We start from the raw sequence: 16,038 nt of genomic DNA, 5'->3' as shown, positions 1-16,038 counted from the left end.
CTAAATCCTACAAAGGAATGTACTATAAAGTAGACTGAAAACACAATGGGAATGAAGAACATAAATTGGGAAAAATTACTCAAAATAATTTTAGTATAATTTATATCCACATTAACAATTTTACAGAAAGCTCAAGAGTGCCAATCTGATTAAATGAGAGTCAAAAGACACATTAATTCCCACCCAAGTATTAACAAGTTTTCAGACCTAGAATGTTAAGTCACTTAACTTCTCCAACCTCAGTTTCCTGATGTGTAAAATAAGAGAATCTCACTAGGTAGTGATTAAGATCTTTTCCAGGGCTAATATTATATGCATTAATATTTAAAAGATGAAAACACATGTAAACTATTGAAACATTATCAACTGGTTTCATCCTATGACCTTTTACCCCTTTTTTTTTTATCTGCTTAGGGATGTTATAGCCTGTTATGTTACCTTTAAACCTACTCGGCTATAAAAATCTCACAAAACACTCTCCACACCATTAACTTACATATTTAACAAGAGTCACTGTGGTATGATTAAAGAACAGCATTTATCTAAACCCTGAATTACTCAAGTATGTTAAACTTTTAAATAATACTTACCCATTACTTATATTAAACGCTAGATGTCTTGAATTCCTGATATTTTCCATGGCAGTTTGAAGGCAAAGTTGTACTTCAGGGTTTATGGGCACAATTTAATGCCAAACTAAAAAGCTGAAGATTCACAGTTTAATTCACTCATAGGTCTGGTAACTGACATTGAAGTTGTTTATTAATGCCTAATTCCTGGTCATACTCTTCCAAACTCTCACACAATTCAGAGTTCACCCTATCACGACATTCCAGTAGTTACTAAATCCACATTTGTTTCATTAGGGCACTGACGTGTACGCATTTTATTTCGAAACCGGAATAACTTTTGAAAAAAAAAAACTAGCTATGGTAAGCTCTGTAAACATTCTACTGTTATCAGTAGACGCCTAGGTTGTAAGCAAACGATGGAAACTCCAGTCAAGTAGAAATCCGTTTGTTTCTTGGTTGAAAATCATTTCAAAGTAGTTTTGGCAACTGCGTGTCACACCAAATAAGTCATGGCAAGGAAATGAAATGTTAAAATGCACGTGGGGAAAAAAGGATGTACTTGGAACAAACCGAGTGCATCTGACCAAGTGTAACGCTATCCTTCAGACTGCTCTCAACAGGGCCACCTTCAAGCCCAGGAGCGCGAGGGCGCTACAGCTGACGTTCCGCAGCCACAGGTTGAATGACAAAGAGCCTCCGTCAGCACCAGTCCCGGGGCCGGCCAGCTGCACTGTTCCCTCCGCAAAGTCCACGCGAACCCTGCAGTCACGCCTTAGCTGCAGGGACTGCGGCTCCCCAAACCACCCTCGCAAGTCACCAGGTGGGGCAAGGATTGGCTGGCCCAGAAGGTTGGGGCGGGCATGCCACGAGTCCAAAATAACTCCCGCCCCGAGTCCCTTCCCTCGGATCAGAACGCGGCCAGGAGAGCCGGGAGGCACCACGTGAATCAGCCCCACGTCGTCCCTTTCCCAAATCAAAAGCATCTCTTGAGAAGACTCCTGAAGGCTGGGGAAAAGCGACTTTCCCAAGGTCACCGGCACCAAGACCCAACTCCTCGGCCAGGCCGGTAGCCGGCACCTGACCACGGGGGCCGCAGCTCAGCGGGGCGAGGCGCTGTCCCCACCGCCTCAAGGTCTCCTTCACCAACGCCGCGCTCCGGGGCCACGCGGCGGCCCGCGGCCACGATGCCCCTGCCGGGCCGCCTCCCTCCCCCGAGACACAAGTCTACATGCCCCCCACCCCCTGGCTCCCAAGGCTCCCTCCCACCCGCGAGGGCAGCAGGGGCACCGCGGGGTCCGCGCCGAGCGCCGCCGCCGGCCGTTACTCAACTAACCGTTATGCGCGGCTCGCGGCGCCGAGCGTGTGCGTGACGCGGCTGGAGTTCCGCAGGGCCCAGGGTCCAGGTCGCGTCCTTCACCAGCTGCCTCGTTCGCTCGTTCGGGAACCCACGCGGCCGGTTAGTCACGTCGCAGCTCGCCAGCACTTTGTGGGGCCGGGCCCGTGGCGGGGCTGCCTTATAACCCGCCGGGACCGGAGCATGCGCACAGGGGGCGGAGTCGGCCCTCCCGGCCGCCGCCCCCTCCCCCCTATACATACGCCCGAACCGCGACTCGCGCCTCCACACGCTCGCAGGCGCGCGCGCCCGCCCGCCCGCGCGCGCCGGCGCCCCCTCCCCGCCACGTGACCAGCGGCTCAGCACGACCCGCGATTTGCACCCCCGCTACGCGGCGCGGATGGAGCCGCAGCGCTCCTCTGCGGAGCTCGCCCCTCAGGTCCTCAGTCCAAGGAGCTCGCGGTGACTTACACGCGTGCGGGACGCCGGCGCCGGCCTACCCCTCAGTCTCTGGCAGAGAAAAGGGAAAAGCCGCGAAGGACGGATGGGGCGTACCCCCGGGGGCCTGACTCAGGTGTGGGGGGCGACGGGCGCGCGCGCGGGGGAGCCGGGAAGCTGCTGGAAGAGGAGGGGCTGGGCGGGGTGTGAATGGATGCGGGTGCACCTCGGGCCCGGGAAGAGGCCGAGGGGCGGGCGGTGCGCGCGTGGGCTGTGGCCTCCGCAGAGTTGGGTGAACTCGGGGAAGTCACCCAAACCCTCAGGGCCTGTTTCCTGTTCTCTAAAATGGCAACAGTAGTAGATCCGACCTCATAGGCGCTTTTGGTGGTTTTGACGAATTTATGGAACTTTCTTAATACAGAGCCTGCCCTGTGGTATTTGGTGGATGGTGGTGGTTAAACACAGGAACCGGGAAGGAAGAGCGGCTCAGAGGGTGGAGACCCCCGTCTCTAGGGGGAAGGTGTGTATGCCAGAAACGGGGAGACAAGGGAATGCAAAAGCCAAATTTCTATGGACACCAAATGTTCGGGACAGGACATAATCAGAGCTAGCAGTTTTGAGGGACCGATTATATACTTAGCAGTTCACCTGAATTATCCTCATAATCTTATGAGGTCGGTAACTATTATTAACATTTTACAAATAAGGGACCTAAGGCTTAAGAGAGGTTAAGTAACCTTCCAGAGGTCACAGAGTAAGTGGCCAACACCTACAGTCAGACTCCAGAGCCAGATTTTGTCCTAAGAGCCATTGTAGTTTCTTGAGCAAGTCCTGACAGGGGAAGTGGTTCTGTTTAAGTGATCAGATTGAATAATTGTGAGGTGTCTCTGAAGTTGGCCTTCAGGAAATACCAAAAATGTATGAAGGCCCCTGCCTTCAGAGAGTTTACAAATTTTAGGGGACATCTCCCATTCAGGCAGAAGAAATCAGCCAGCATTTGATGACCATTTGCTCTTTCCCCCAACCGAGTCCTTCCTTCCTCCTCCCGCCCTTGATTCTCACAAAAACCCTGTGAGATTGGCTCTAAGCTTTTGTTTTACAAGTGAAGAACTGAGATAGAAGAGTGGGGATTGAAGGGTCCGGTTCTGAGAGGTGATTGTGCTTTCCCCTTACCCACTCTGCTTTTGTTTCACACAACGAAAAGTTTTCAGTAATAGTTCAACACCTTAGAAGATGGTATGGAATCTATGGCCAAGTACTGCATGTGAGCAGTAATTAATTGCTTCTCACCTTTGATAAATGCTGAGAAGGAAGGCACTTTAGGCCATGGGGGTGTCTAGGACTTAGAACAGTAGTGCTTTAGGATTGTTAGGGTGGTAGCAGCATTCATGGTAGACGGTAGGAGAATTGAGTTAAGAAGACAGCATGGGACTGGTTTGGACATGAGCTTATCAGGGCCCGAACTATAGAATGGAGTGGGAAGCAGTAGATTAAGATGATTCTAGGAAACCCGAAAAGAAGACTTATATAGGGTGGGATGGGTTTATATTATCAACCCAGGAGCCAGATCTCCACAGTTTCAATTTTGATACTTGGCACTTATAAGCTCTATATCCTTAGGCAAATTATTTTACTTTCTAAGCCTCATTGTCTGCTTTGTAAACCAAGCATAGTACCTACCTCCTAGGGTTGTTATAATAAAAATACTATTTACTTAAGTGTTTGGCAGAAAGTAAGCACTAAATAATTGTATAACCGTGGAAACCCGTGAAACCGAGCCCTAAAGATTAATCCTAAAGGCACTTCACTTGAATAGACCCCTTCCAGGACCTGACAGGGGCCCTAATAATGTGTTCACAGGATTATATTAGTGTTCTATTGTAATTTTGTATTCCTTTTCTTGAAAACGTCCACCAAAATTGTGTATGCTGCGTGTTCCACAAAATCTGGATCTGTCCCTAGTAGAAACTGTAGTGTTGTGAAGAGTACATACTTTGGGATCAGAAGGTTTGTTCCCATAATTTGCTATTGGTGTTACTCTGGACAGTTAATTCATTGAACCATTGAACTCTTCTGGGCCAGGTAAATTGGAAATAATATCTATCAGCCCAAGCTATTGTGATAATCAAGTAAGAGTATATGCAGAAGGGGTTGGTAAAACTTGGAAAGCACTCCACAAGTGTTTATGATTAACATTATAATTTGTTCATAAAGTGCATAAGAGGGAAAGATCAAAAGCAAGGAAAAGGTTCTTAGCTGAAAAAGTAGAAACAGGGTGGGTGAGCTGGCAAAACTGATGAAATAATACAGGTAAAATGTTTTTCTGCCAAGTTTCTTCCTGATTAATCCATGAGACATCGAAGAAATAAAATTGTAGTAGTTGCAGGATCAGAAATTTAGAGCCGAGAGGAGGTTGAAGATCATCTGACACAACCCACCACATTTTACGGAAATGGAAATTAAGGTCCAGAGAGCTAAAAGATTTTTCTAAGGTCACTCATCTAATAAATGGCATGTACCAAGTAATCTTTAAGATAAAAAGCATTTCATGGTGGGGTCTTTCAGAATCATTACATCAAAACCAGAGAAGGCATGATATTCTCTAGTAGCTTTTGGTTTTATCATGAAATTCTTCAGATTCACCTTCCTGTTTTAGAGGCTGATAGACTGGATGATGCATGAGTAATCTGCTGTTGGCAAGCTTGTTAAGTGAGCAAAACTTCTGAAGATTTTAAGGTAAGAGTTATAACCAGAAATTTGTACTGGGATGAGAAAAGCAAAAAATTTGAAAATGTGTAACAGTTACTATTTAAGCTGAGTAAGTTATCCAGTTGCTTTATCTAAAAAGGAAAATAATAAAATTATAATTTATTTTTTCTGGAATTAAAATACTACACTTACATTCCCCTTAATTATTCCATCATTTGTCTGTGTTAGGAAATAGGAAGATGCTGTTATTCACATTTCACTAGCACCAAACAAAGCAGGAAAGGGTTTTTTATTATAAACACAACAATACTTAATTGATTAATAAAAATTCCCCATTTATAATTTATGATAACTCAAAACAGAATATAGGAAATGAAATCTGAAATTTGCTTTCAACCAAATTGCCTGAGGCTCTGTTTGTATGTGGCAGTCCAGTTCCTATACCCTTACTCCATTCGTGGTTTGATACAGCTTGTCTCCTGCTGCTTCTCTCTGCCAGCACAGAGACAGTTTTGGTCTATGGTCTTTCTAATCTATATCATTGTTTAGGATCTTTCCTGGTAAGCATTCCTTCTAGGCATGGCCCTCCGTATTTGCCAGACCTGTCTACCTCCTTGATCCTGGCTAACCCTGGGCTTCTTCCTTCCTTTTACCTTTTCTCCCTCCTTCCTTCCTTAACTTTCTTCCTGTCTTTAGTATTCTAGGCAGATGGGGTAGGGATTGGAAATATAATAATAATAATAATAATAATAATAATAAATTGGTGTTATAATTAGGGAGTGCTTACTATATGCCAGGCATTGATCTTGGCACTTCATATAGTAATTCATTTACTATTCATAAAAATACTATGAACTAGGTACTGTTATAATCCCCATTTTACAGACAGATACAGATACAAGAAGTTAACTTGCTTAAGGGCATATAATATTTTCTGGAATCATCAGGAAGTATTCATTTAGTTTTCACCAAAAATAGAGGAGCAGAAATGGTTATAAATAACTATTAATACCATAGGAAACTAATCCCTAGAGTTTGAAGACCTCTTGATTTAGGAAGATCCTGTTCTAGTTTCCTTCTACCCATCACAGGGCTAAACAATCCTTATAAAAGCTGTTGGCCACAAAATCTGCCTTTGAAACCAGAAAGTGCACTGCAGGAAACTACTCCCTGATTATCTGAATTTGGGATAGTTGTGAGCCTCTAGGCAGTAAGTTGGGGGTGGAGACATTGGGACATATTTTTTAAAGCTTAATTTTAAGATTACTTGTATTCCAGGAAGTTCTGGGTGTCCTGGCGCCTATATTCCATGCTGTAAGATCTTTCATTGTGAGAACTTGGATCTTATGGGTCTTTCCCAACAGCAGCAGCAGGCAGTTGGAAATTCTGAACAGCTGCACCTCAAGCTTGATGTGAGTTAGAAGAGGGGTGCATGCAATGAAGGAGACCTCTTAGATCATAATGATTAGCTTTATGTATCCACCTGCCTGGGTAGCCAGACCTGGGTGTTCTAAGTGGACCTTGATGCTGCTGCACTGGTGAATGAGATGAGGCTTAAATAAAGCATGAACTTAATCTGTGGTGACCTCTGAGAACTGTGAATCTGCCACAGTGCCCCGTGCCACACAATATCTATGACACCTGTGCCCAAGTGAGGTCCAGGAGCTACCAACCTCACTTCTGAGCTGTGTATTAATAGAGTGAAGCCTCCTCCCTCCCCCCACCACCTTACATTTTGCACAAACCATGAGTTCAGATGTTATGCCTGCTGTGCTTTGGTAGGATTATTTTTACGGCCATAGAGTGAAGTTATACCTCTTTGGTAGGTATATCTACCTTTGGGTAGGGTGCAGAGTTTCCTTAAATAAGACATTCTTATTATCAGTCATTCAAAGAAGAAGAAGGTCCTCATACAGGAAAAACTTGGAACATAGAACAGATAGAAGGTGGCACTGGTGGATTTACCTTTTCAGGGTTTGAACTTAGAGGAGTTAGAAAATGTTGAGGGCCCTCCCCACTTACATAAGGGAAATGGCCTGTGCCACAGAGCTGCCTAGTAGGAGCCAGGCTGACAGGCTTCTGTGGATACCCAAAAGGGAAGGTAAGTACTCATGTTTTGTAAGTCTGTTGATTGATACATCACTCTACCTTATCCCTGAATTTTAGCCAAGTTTAATCTAAATCATCGATTGAAAATTGAAAAGCCTTCAAGGACTAGGAAAAGGTAACCAAGCCCAGTATAAGGAGTGGTGAGCAGCATGGTGAAAGTGACCATACCCATCTAGGCCTCAAAGTTCAGATGTTTCAAATGTGCTTCATGAAGCCCTTCCCTAAATAATACTAATCACAGTACAAGTTTACTGGACATTTTTACATCATACATTGTTCAATAATGCAGAAGAAAATAGAGTTTTTTAAACTCCTAATACTTTATTTTTAATCAGTATGAAGGGGAAAACAATAGTGATAGGAAATTGTGTGGAGGGTTGAAAATGAGGAATGGGCAGGCAGTAGGGAGGAAGCCAAACACATATTACAGCAGCTAGTCTGTTCCAGCTTGAGCTCTGCTGAGCTATTTAAGAAGCAGGTAAGGAGTGCCTGGGTGGTTCACTCGGTTTAGCACTTGACTTCAGCTTGGGTCATGATCCTAGGAGTTGTGGGATTGAGGCTCAGCATGGAGCCTGCTTGGGATTCTCTCTCTGTGTCCCCCCTGCCCCTCTCCCTGCTCACACTCTATGTCTTAAGAAAGAAAGAAAGAAAGAAAGAAAGAAAGAAAGAAAGAAAGAAAGAAAGAAAATGGAATGCTCCCAACCCCCAGTCTTCCTCGTGGTGTCAGTGATAATTTATGAAAGTTTCCCCAAGGAAAAGTTTAAGTCAGAACAAGAGTCTTAGTAACAAGATTTGGCAGTCTCCTCCCTATGTGGAGATTCTCCTTTTGTTGTCACCTTTGGCAGATCAAGATTCAAGTTTAAGAGACCCAGTGGATTTCCTGACAACTTCTTCCACAATTTTCTCTCATCTCAGGCCATGGTTCCATTTTGGTCATGGCTACAGTGACTGAAATGGCCCACTATACTCTTGGCGGTGGACAGCCTTCAGCCTCAGATGTCAAGCTAACTGCTTATAGACAATTCTCTCTAGTGTCTTCAAACTCATAGTCTCACACTGAGGGCTTTAATTTTATCCTGTTTTGGTAGAGCCCTCTTTAAGTCTTCTAGGTGTGCATATATACCTCTGACTATCACCTCTAATCTAGTAGCAAGAAAGTAACTGGAAAATCTTGTAGTAGAGGAATACCCTTTGTACTGTGCTACCAACTTCGAGGACTGCTGACCTGCTCAGTACCTCAGAGCCAGAAGTATAGTAACTCTCATCAAGCTCAGAATACACCATTCTGGGGCCACCTGGGTGGCTCAGTCAGTTAAGCATCTTGACTTTCGGCTCAGGTCATGATCTCACAGTTCGTGGGCCCAAGCCCTGTGTCGGGCTCTATGCTGACAGCTCAGAGCCTGAAGCCTGCTTTGGATTCTGTGTCTCCCTCTCTCTTTGCCCCTCCCCTGCTCATGCTTTCTCTCTCTGTCTCTCTGAAAAATAAATAAACATTAAAAAAAAAAAAAAAGAATACACCATTTCTGCTTCAGCCATTGTTTTCACCAGTCTCTTGTCCCCACCATGCACACGCACCTTATTGTTTGTATACTCACCATAGCTACATCAGTGGGAACAAGAATCTAGAAAAGTTAAATGCTGCAGGAAGTTAACAAGAGGCACAAAGACATAAATTGCAACAGGTAAGACTCATCAGGTGTAGACATCTAAGTAGAAGACTGCATACGGCCTTCGTCTCATATTCCATTAGGCCCATACAGACTGGTAATAGGGTTTTGCTTCTGTTTGCAATGAAAAGATGGAGTTAATCTGGGAGCCCCCTAACTCCCATCTTGTATATCTCCTATGGTTCACTAGTCATTCTTTTGACCAATGCAGGTGTGACCACATCATGCATGAAACAGCCCAGACGTGCTTCAACCATAACATGGGAGTACATGATTCAGACTATGTCGGCAACATAGCTCACTTACGGAATCCAGTGGAATGAGAGACAGATGGACTCCAAGAGTCATTGGGGAGAACTCTTCATCACTGCAGCCATGCACCTAAACCTAAACAGGTTTTTCTGCCAAGAATCTAGGGAAATCCCATCCCATCTCCCCAAATTTATAGATAACATCACTAAGGTTTTTTTTACCTGACAAGTACTATAAAGCTGAGATTGTGCTTACTTGGGTAGCACATATACTAAAGAAAAGCTGAGGTTTTTTTTTTTTTAACGTTTATTTATTTTGAGAGAGAGAGAGAGTGGGGAAGGTCCAGAGAAAGAGAGAGAATCCCAAGCAGGCTCTGCCATCAGTGCAGAGCCTGACATGGGTCTCAGTCCCATGAACCGTGAAGTCATGACCTGAGCCTGAAAACAAGAGTTGGACACTTAACCAACTGAGCCACCTAGGCACCCCTATTAGCTGAGATTTAAACCTAGGTCTATTTAACTTAGCCTGTGTTAAATACTAGGCTATTTTCATTTTATTTTGTTCAAAATCCTGAGGTCATAGAGAAGAATAGAAGGGTAGTGATGAGGTGGATAATAGGAGGCAGAAAACGCAGGGTTGTTTTAAAGTCTTAACCCTGAGCCTTCTATCTTTTGTACACTGTTTCTTCATAGAAGACACTTTCTCCTACCTAGTAAGTTGTGTACAGGACAACATGGAAATAAAGGAGAGGCAGATAGACCAACAAGGGAGTAATTTTAGTAATTCTATTATATAATTCAAACCTCCTTGTAATGCAATTTAGCTTCCCCACTGATTGTGAATTAATCAGGTTTCATAATTATATTTATAATCAGGTTCTTTCTACGTAATTATTGTTTGTACTTGAGCAAATTGCTTAGGAAGGCCACCTCCAAATCCAAATTAAATGTTTCATTTCCTATTTCCTTTATGGGGGCACATGATTATTTTGGGAAAAGCATTGGCTTGACAATTAAATTCCATGTCTTGCTGTATCTCCTAGGGAAGACCTAGATCTCTTTTAATTATTTTTTAACATTACATATTCACAAGTCTTACCAACCCATGGGTGGGAAGGAAGGGCTCTTAGTGGATCCCTGAAGTATTACAGACCTCAGGCAAACTTGTATGCAGTCTTTGTATTTTAAAAATTCAGGTATTCCAGGAAGCCTGGGTGGCTTAGTTGAGCATCAGACTCTTGATTTTGGCTCAGGTCTTGATCCCAGCATCGTGGGAGCAAGCCCCACATCAGGCTCCATGCTGAATGTAGAGCCTGCTTGGGATTCTCTGTCTCCCTCTGCCCCTACCCTGCTCATGTTCTCTCTTCTCTCTCTCTCTCTCTCTTTTTCTCTCTCTCTCTCTCTAAAATAAAGAATAAATAAAAAGGGAGTAAAATTCATGTATTCTAAATCCCTAATGAGTTGTCCACTATTAAGAATGCAAAAGCTTCAGAATTCAGAAATTACCTTAACAATATCAGATAGCCATATAAACATGTTGTAATCTAAATTAAACATTCTCCATGTAGAAAACTTTTCTTCGAGTTAGCAAAGCAAATAAAATTTCTCCTTAATTTTCACCTGAAGAGGGAAAGCTAGGGTGAGTGAAGAACAGGGTGTATTTTAAGCTAGGTACGAAAGGCCTAATAGAAAAATCAAGGATAGATTTTTCTTTTGTATGTTGAAGAGAAATTTAAATTATGTGTTTGTGTTTGGTATGCTTTCCTGTCAGTTTGGAAAGTTAACCTTTCCAGGACAATCTCTACTAGAAATTAAGGCGTTTCCCCCCCCCCCCTAAAGTTTATTTATTTATTTTGAGAGAGAGAGAGAGCATACCTGTGGGAGGGGCAAAGGGTGAGGGAGAGAGAGAATCCCAAGGCGGCTCCTTGCTGTCATTGCAGAGCCTGACACGGGACTCAGTCTCACAAATCAGGTGAAATCTTGACCTGAGCCGAAATCGGGAGTTGGACACTTGGGGCTCTCTGCTGACAGTGTGGATCCTGCTTGGGATTCTGTCTCCCTTCTTCTCTCTCTGCCCCTCCCCCACCTCAAAATAAATCAACTTAAAAAAAAAAAGAGTGGGATGTTTAACTGACTGAGCCACTGAGCCACCCCAAGCTTTCTTTTCAAAAAGATTTTTGCCTACTCCTTTTCAGAGAGATAGCAAGACATGTTTGACTGAAGAACATTTGCCACCTTTTGGTTATCCAGTGTAGTGTAGTACAGTTCCTTTTATCCCACTTCCCTTTCTTTTCATAGACTGGAAGATATCCAAAAATAAACGTGTTCAGAAATGGAGGTATACATACATGAAAGCTAAGGACAGTCCGTGTATCTAGGTCTCTAGGCAATCTTTTCCTGGTCTTTTCGTCTTGGTATTCTACCCTTATCAGAAAAAAAAAAAAAAAAAAAAAAAGAAAAAGAAAAAAAGGACTGTGCTGTAGACTCACTATATGAAAGTGCCTCACTTTCCTGAGAATTTTGATTCTTGTATTCAAGATACATGTGGAGTTTGGTTCAGTTAGATTTATGACACCAGAATTGTTGAAAAGCAATAAATCACTACTATAATTTCTGTTTTATTTTAAATAATAATGATCTCTGTTTTTAACTTGTTTGGGAAAGAACAAGCTATGAACTTTTCTCAGCCTTTGATGCAGGACTCCAGCTAAACTAGCAAAAGACACTGCCTCAAAGAAACTAAATATTTTTTTTCTTTAACAATTTAACTTTCTATCTTTTCTCCTTCAAGATGTATCATTATAAACTTCTTACAAACAAGGACTGTTTCTTCTCATGGTATCCTGCAGATGGCCTTATACAGACCTACATATGGCTAATAAAAACTTGAGTATTTTAAAATGGTGAGTCTCAATGTAATGATGATGATGGTAAATGGCAACTAACATTTATATAAAAAGTCTGTGCTAGACGCCGTTGTAAACGTTTCACACAGAATTGCTCAATGTAAAACCACTTTTATCCAGTCATCCTTAATTTTTTGGCAAACCTCTTTCAGAATCTGTGTTACAGTGAATTCCACAATTCAGCCTTCATCTGCCCAACAAGAATAGCTAGAATTCCACTCTCATCCTTTATTATTTTGACTCCAGGAAACTGTCACTTTTTCCATTCATGCTTGTCCCTAAGGCTTGACCTGAATACACAGAGCGGGTTGCTGCTTTGCTTATCTTAGGACATAAAGAAGTAAACAAAGCCTAAAGTAATTTTGCAGTTGGTGTAAATCCTTGCTCACCTTCACTGAAGTGAGAGATGCAATAAACATGTTGATTTGGAGTCTGTCTGCCCTACCTTTTACTATTTTTCAGAAAAATATTAGGACCAGCTTCCTCAGCAATTGTAGGGAGATAACAGATCTTCCTGGATATTATGATGGAGTTATGTCCTAATAAATCCATTGTAAATTGAAAATATCCTAAGTTGAAAATGCATTTTTTAACATACCTAACCTACTGAACATCATAGCTTAGCCTAACCTACCTTAAACCTACTCAGAATACTTATGTTAGCCTACAGTTGGGCAACATCATCTAACACAAGACTATTTTATACTAAAGTGTTGCATATCTCATGTAATTTATTGAATACTGAAAGTGAGAAGCAGAACGGATGTGTGGGTACAAAGTGGCTGTAAGCACAGGGTTGTTTACCCTCACGATCACAGGGCTGACAGAGCTGCAGCTCACTGCCCCTGCCCTGCTTCATGGGAGAGGATCATACTGCATGCATATCACTAGCCAGGAAAAAGATCACAATTTGGAAGTATGGTTTCTACTGAATGTATCACTTTCACACCATGGGTAAGTCAAAAAAATCGTTAAGTCCAATCATCCTAAGTCAGGGACCATCTACATTATGAAACTTCTTTGTAATATAATAAAGAGTAATGGGTTGTTTCCATTTAGAAATCTAACAAAGTGATAATAGTTTTTCTCCCCATTCGGTCTTGATTTCTGTTTTAAAAAGCCATTCAGTCTCATGCAATTAGGAAATTGCACTGCTTAGCAGTGAGATGAAGGTTGATAAAACTGCCATTAGACAAGCTTGGGACCTGACTCTTTAATAATGGAGTTAGTACACTTTCTTCCAGACCACAAGAGGTGTTTCTGCCAGAGTGGTGGTTCACAGACCTGGGGGGTGGAGAATAATCTGGCTTTGTTTACTGAGGAATTTTTTTTTTTTTCAACGTTTATTTATTTTTTTGGGACAGAGAGAGACAGAGCATGAACGGGGGAGGGGCAGAGAGAGAGGGAGACACAGAATCGGAAACAGGCTCCAGGCTCTGAGCCATCAGCCCAGAGCCTGACGCGGGGCTCGAACTCACAGACCGCGAGATCGTGACCTGGCTGAAGTCGGACACTTAACCGACTGCGCCACCCAGGCGCCCCTACTGAGGAATTTTTAAGGCACTAGCCTAGAACACACTTACAAAAATGCTGTTCTGCCAACCAAAGCTCCTTTCTTGGTGATATCACAGTTCTGCCATTTCTGAAGATTTACAGATATTGACCATTTACAGCCTTAAGACTTTGCTGTGGTTTTGGCACATAACGCCACTGCTATACATTATGGATTACACAAGGCTTTTGTGCAAGTTTTAAGTGCAAGAGCAAGTGTAAGGCACTGATTCATTTTACTTAATTCATCCATTTATTCATTTAGTCTTTCACTCTGTGTTTACTGAGTGCCTACTATGTGTAATAAAATTTTTATTAAATTCTATTTTTAAATTGTTAATTCCTGTACATGGAATAAAAATTTTAAGGTACAAGAAGTATACAGTGAAAAGGAAACCCTGCACCCCTGATACCCAGCCATTCATCTCACCTGGTAGAAAACCAATATTAATACTAACATTTTGGTACTTTGTATCCTCCTGTGTATATTCTAGGTATATAAATACACATTTTTTATGTTATAGTGGCATACTGCATATAATATTCTGTCCCTCTTTTTTTTTTAAGTTTATTTTGAGAGAGAAAGAGAGAAAACCAGCAGGGGAGGGGCAAAGAGAGAGGGGACACAGGATCTGAAGCAGGCTCTGTGCTGAAAGCAATTAGCCCTATGCGGGGCTTGAACTCACGAACCATGAGATCATGACCTGAGCCAAAGTCAGACATTTAACCAACTGAGCCACCCAGGCACCCCATGTTTCTCTCTGTTTTTCACTTAACTGGTTCTAAGATTTATTGCTCTTTTGGTACATTGGATTAATTTCAACATCACAACCAACACATTTCAATATTAAAGTGTTAGTTAAATGAAAAAACAGGATGTCCCAGAAAAGACCTTGAAGTGATTTCCTTAATGTCAGTAAGGACAGTGTTTGTTACAGAATCAAAAAGTAACACAAACTTTTGTCTTTTCTAAAAAACAAATTCTAAAAATAGTTATACACATGAAACAACCCAAAACACAAGAGAAATTAAAAGATATATTCCAAAAAAGAATAGACACAGGCTCAGAGAAAGGTAAAGGGACAGTAAGTTATGTGAAGATGTGCTTTGTTATTCCGTACATGGCCAGTGAGTTACAACTTGTTCTTTTGAATGATCAACAATCAACAATAACCTGCTGAGCCAGTAAGTCAGAGTCCAGCAAGGGGGTTCTGTGGGTTTCCAGTGCTTCTAGCTTAATATCCTAAAGGCTCTAAAGAGCACCACATTTGTTAGGCCACAGAAGACTTATTTATTTATTATTATTATTTTATTTATTTATTTATTTTTAAGTTCTGGTGAAGGTAGCCACTTCAAGGTGCTTGTCTATTTATTTACCTAGCTAGTCCACACACACAATGTGCTGAATCAAATTGTAGGTACATACCTGAATGTAAATCTTTTCTTTTGCTGCCATAATTTTGATACATACACTATAATAAGTTGTACATTTAAAATTGAATACCCACAATGTGCTAATGTCCTGCCAATTTATCTAGTATTGGCCTACCAATGTTTAAGATTTATTAATGTTTCAATGCACAAAATTAATGAAGTTCTTAGTATTTTAATTCAAGATACTTCATTTTTAAAATGTTGCTGGGAATGGTGCTCCAGAAAAGAGTTCTCAAATGATTTATTGGTAAGTTTGTGATTTACATTGCAAAACAAAACAGGGATGCCTGGGTGGCTCAGTTGGTTAAGCGCCCAACTTCAGCTCAGGTCATGATTTCATGGTCTGTGAGTTCGAGCCCCACATCAGGCTCTGTGCTGACAGCTCAGAGCCTGGAGACTGCTTTGGATTCTGTGTCTCCCTCTCTGACCCTCTCCCACTCCTGCTCTCTCTCTCTCTCTCTCTCTCTCAAAAATGAATAAACGTTAAAATAAAATTAAAAAATAAATAAAATGCAAAACAAAATCATAAAATGGTTCATGGATAGTCCAGAGGAAAACTAAAAAAAAAGGGGGGGGGGACATTAGTTGAAGTTTGGTCTGGGACCATAATTATGATGATTATGATCTCCAAAAACAACTTTGAATCTCCCTGAATCTGCAGGGCACCTTATAAAATTTATCCCATCAAAAATAATGAGGCATTTTGAGGTGTCTCAGAAAGGAAAGTGGTGAGCAAGTGGAGAAATGAACAAAGTAATGGAGTAGACACTTAACCAAAAAAAGAAGTGCAAATGACCAAAACCAAATAGAAAAATATTCAGTAATAATCAGATATGTATATTGACAAGGGCTCCTCTAAATTACAAAGCCTAGAACCTCAGGGTTTTTTTCACATGGCATATTAGCAAGGATATTTTTTTTTTAATTTTTTTTTTTCAACGTTTATTTTATTTTTGGGACAGAGAGAGACAGAGCATGAACGGGGGAGGGGCAGAGAGAGAGGGAGACACAGAATCGGAAACAGGCTCCAGGCTCTGAGCCATCAGTCCAACTCGGGGCTCGAACTCA

General features: G+C 42.0%; 1 protein-coding gene and 1 long non-coding RNA gene across 3 annotated transcripts in view; one reads left to right on the top strand and one right to left on the bottom strand.

The window, feature by feature from the left end:
- The window catches only part of SLC16A1 (solute carrier family 16 member 1), a 46,165-nt gene extending 43,984 nt beyond the window's left edge, over positions 1–2,181 (bottom strand). The window contains exons 1-2 of one of the 2 annotated variants that reach the window (XM_047872651.1): positions 1,906–2,181; positions 591–704 (exon numbers count right to left, since the gene is read on the bottom strand). The gene's annotated coding sequence lies outside the window, so the exon portion shown is untranslated. The remainder of the gene's footprint in view (positions 1–590; positions 705–1,905) is intronic. The other variant, XM_047872650.1, reaches the window with a different exon arrangement.
- A 45-nt stretch (positions 2,182–2,226) lies between these two features.
- LOC125173466 (uncharacterized) lies at positions 2,227–10,376 on the top strand. Its single transcript, XR_007155032.1, has 4 exons — positions 2,227–2,479; positions 2,765–2,863; positions 5,000–5,079; positions 9,040–10,376. It is a non-coding gene; the product is annotated as an uncharacterized LOC125173466 (long non-coding RNA).
- Positions 10,377–16,038: the final 5,662 nt, after the last annotated feature.

Source organism: Prionailurus viverrinus, chromosome C1 (genome assembly GCF_022837055.1).
Source record: "Prionailurus viverrinus isolate Anna chromosome C1, UM_Priviv_1.0, whole genome shotgun sequence".
NCBI classification, from domain to species: domain Eukaryota; kingdom Metazoa; phylum Chordata; class Mammalia; order Carnivora; family Felidae; genus Prionailurus; species Prionailurus viverrinus.
This window is presented reverse-complemented; position numbering and strand designations above follow the sequence as displayed.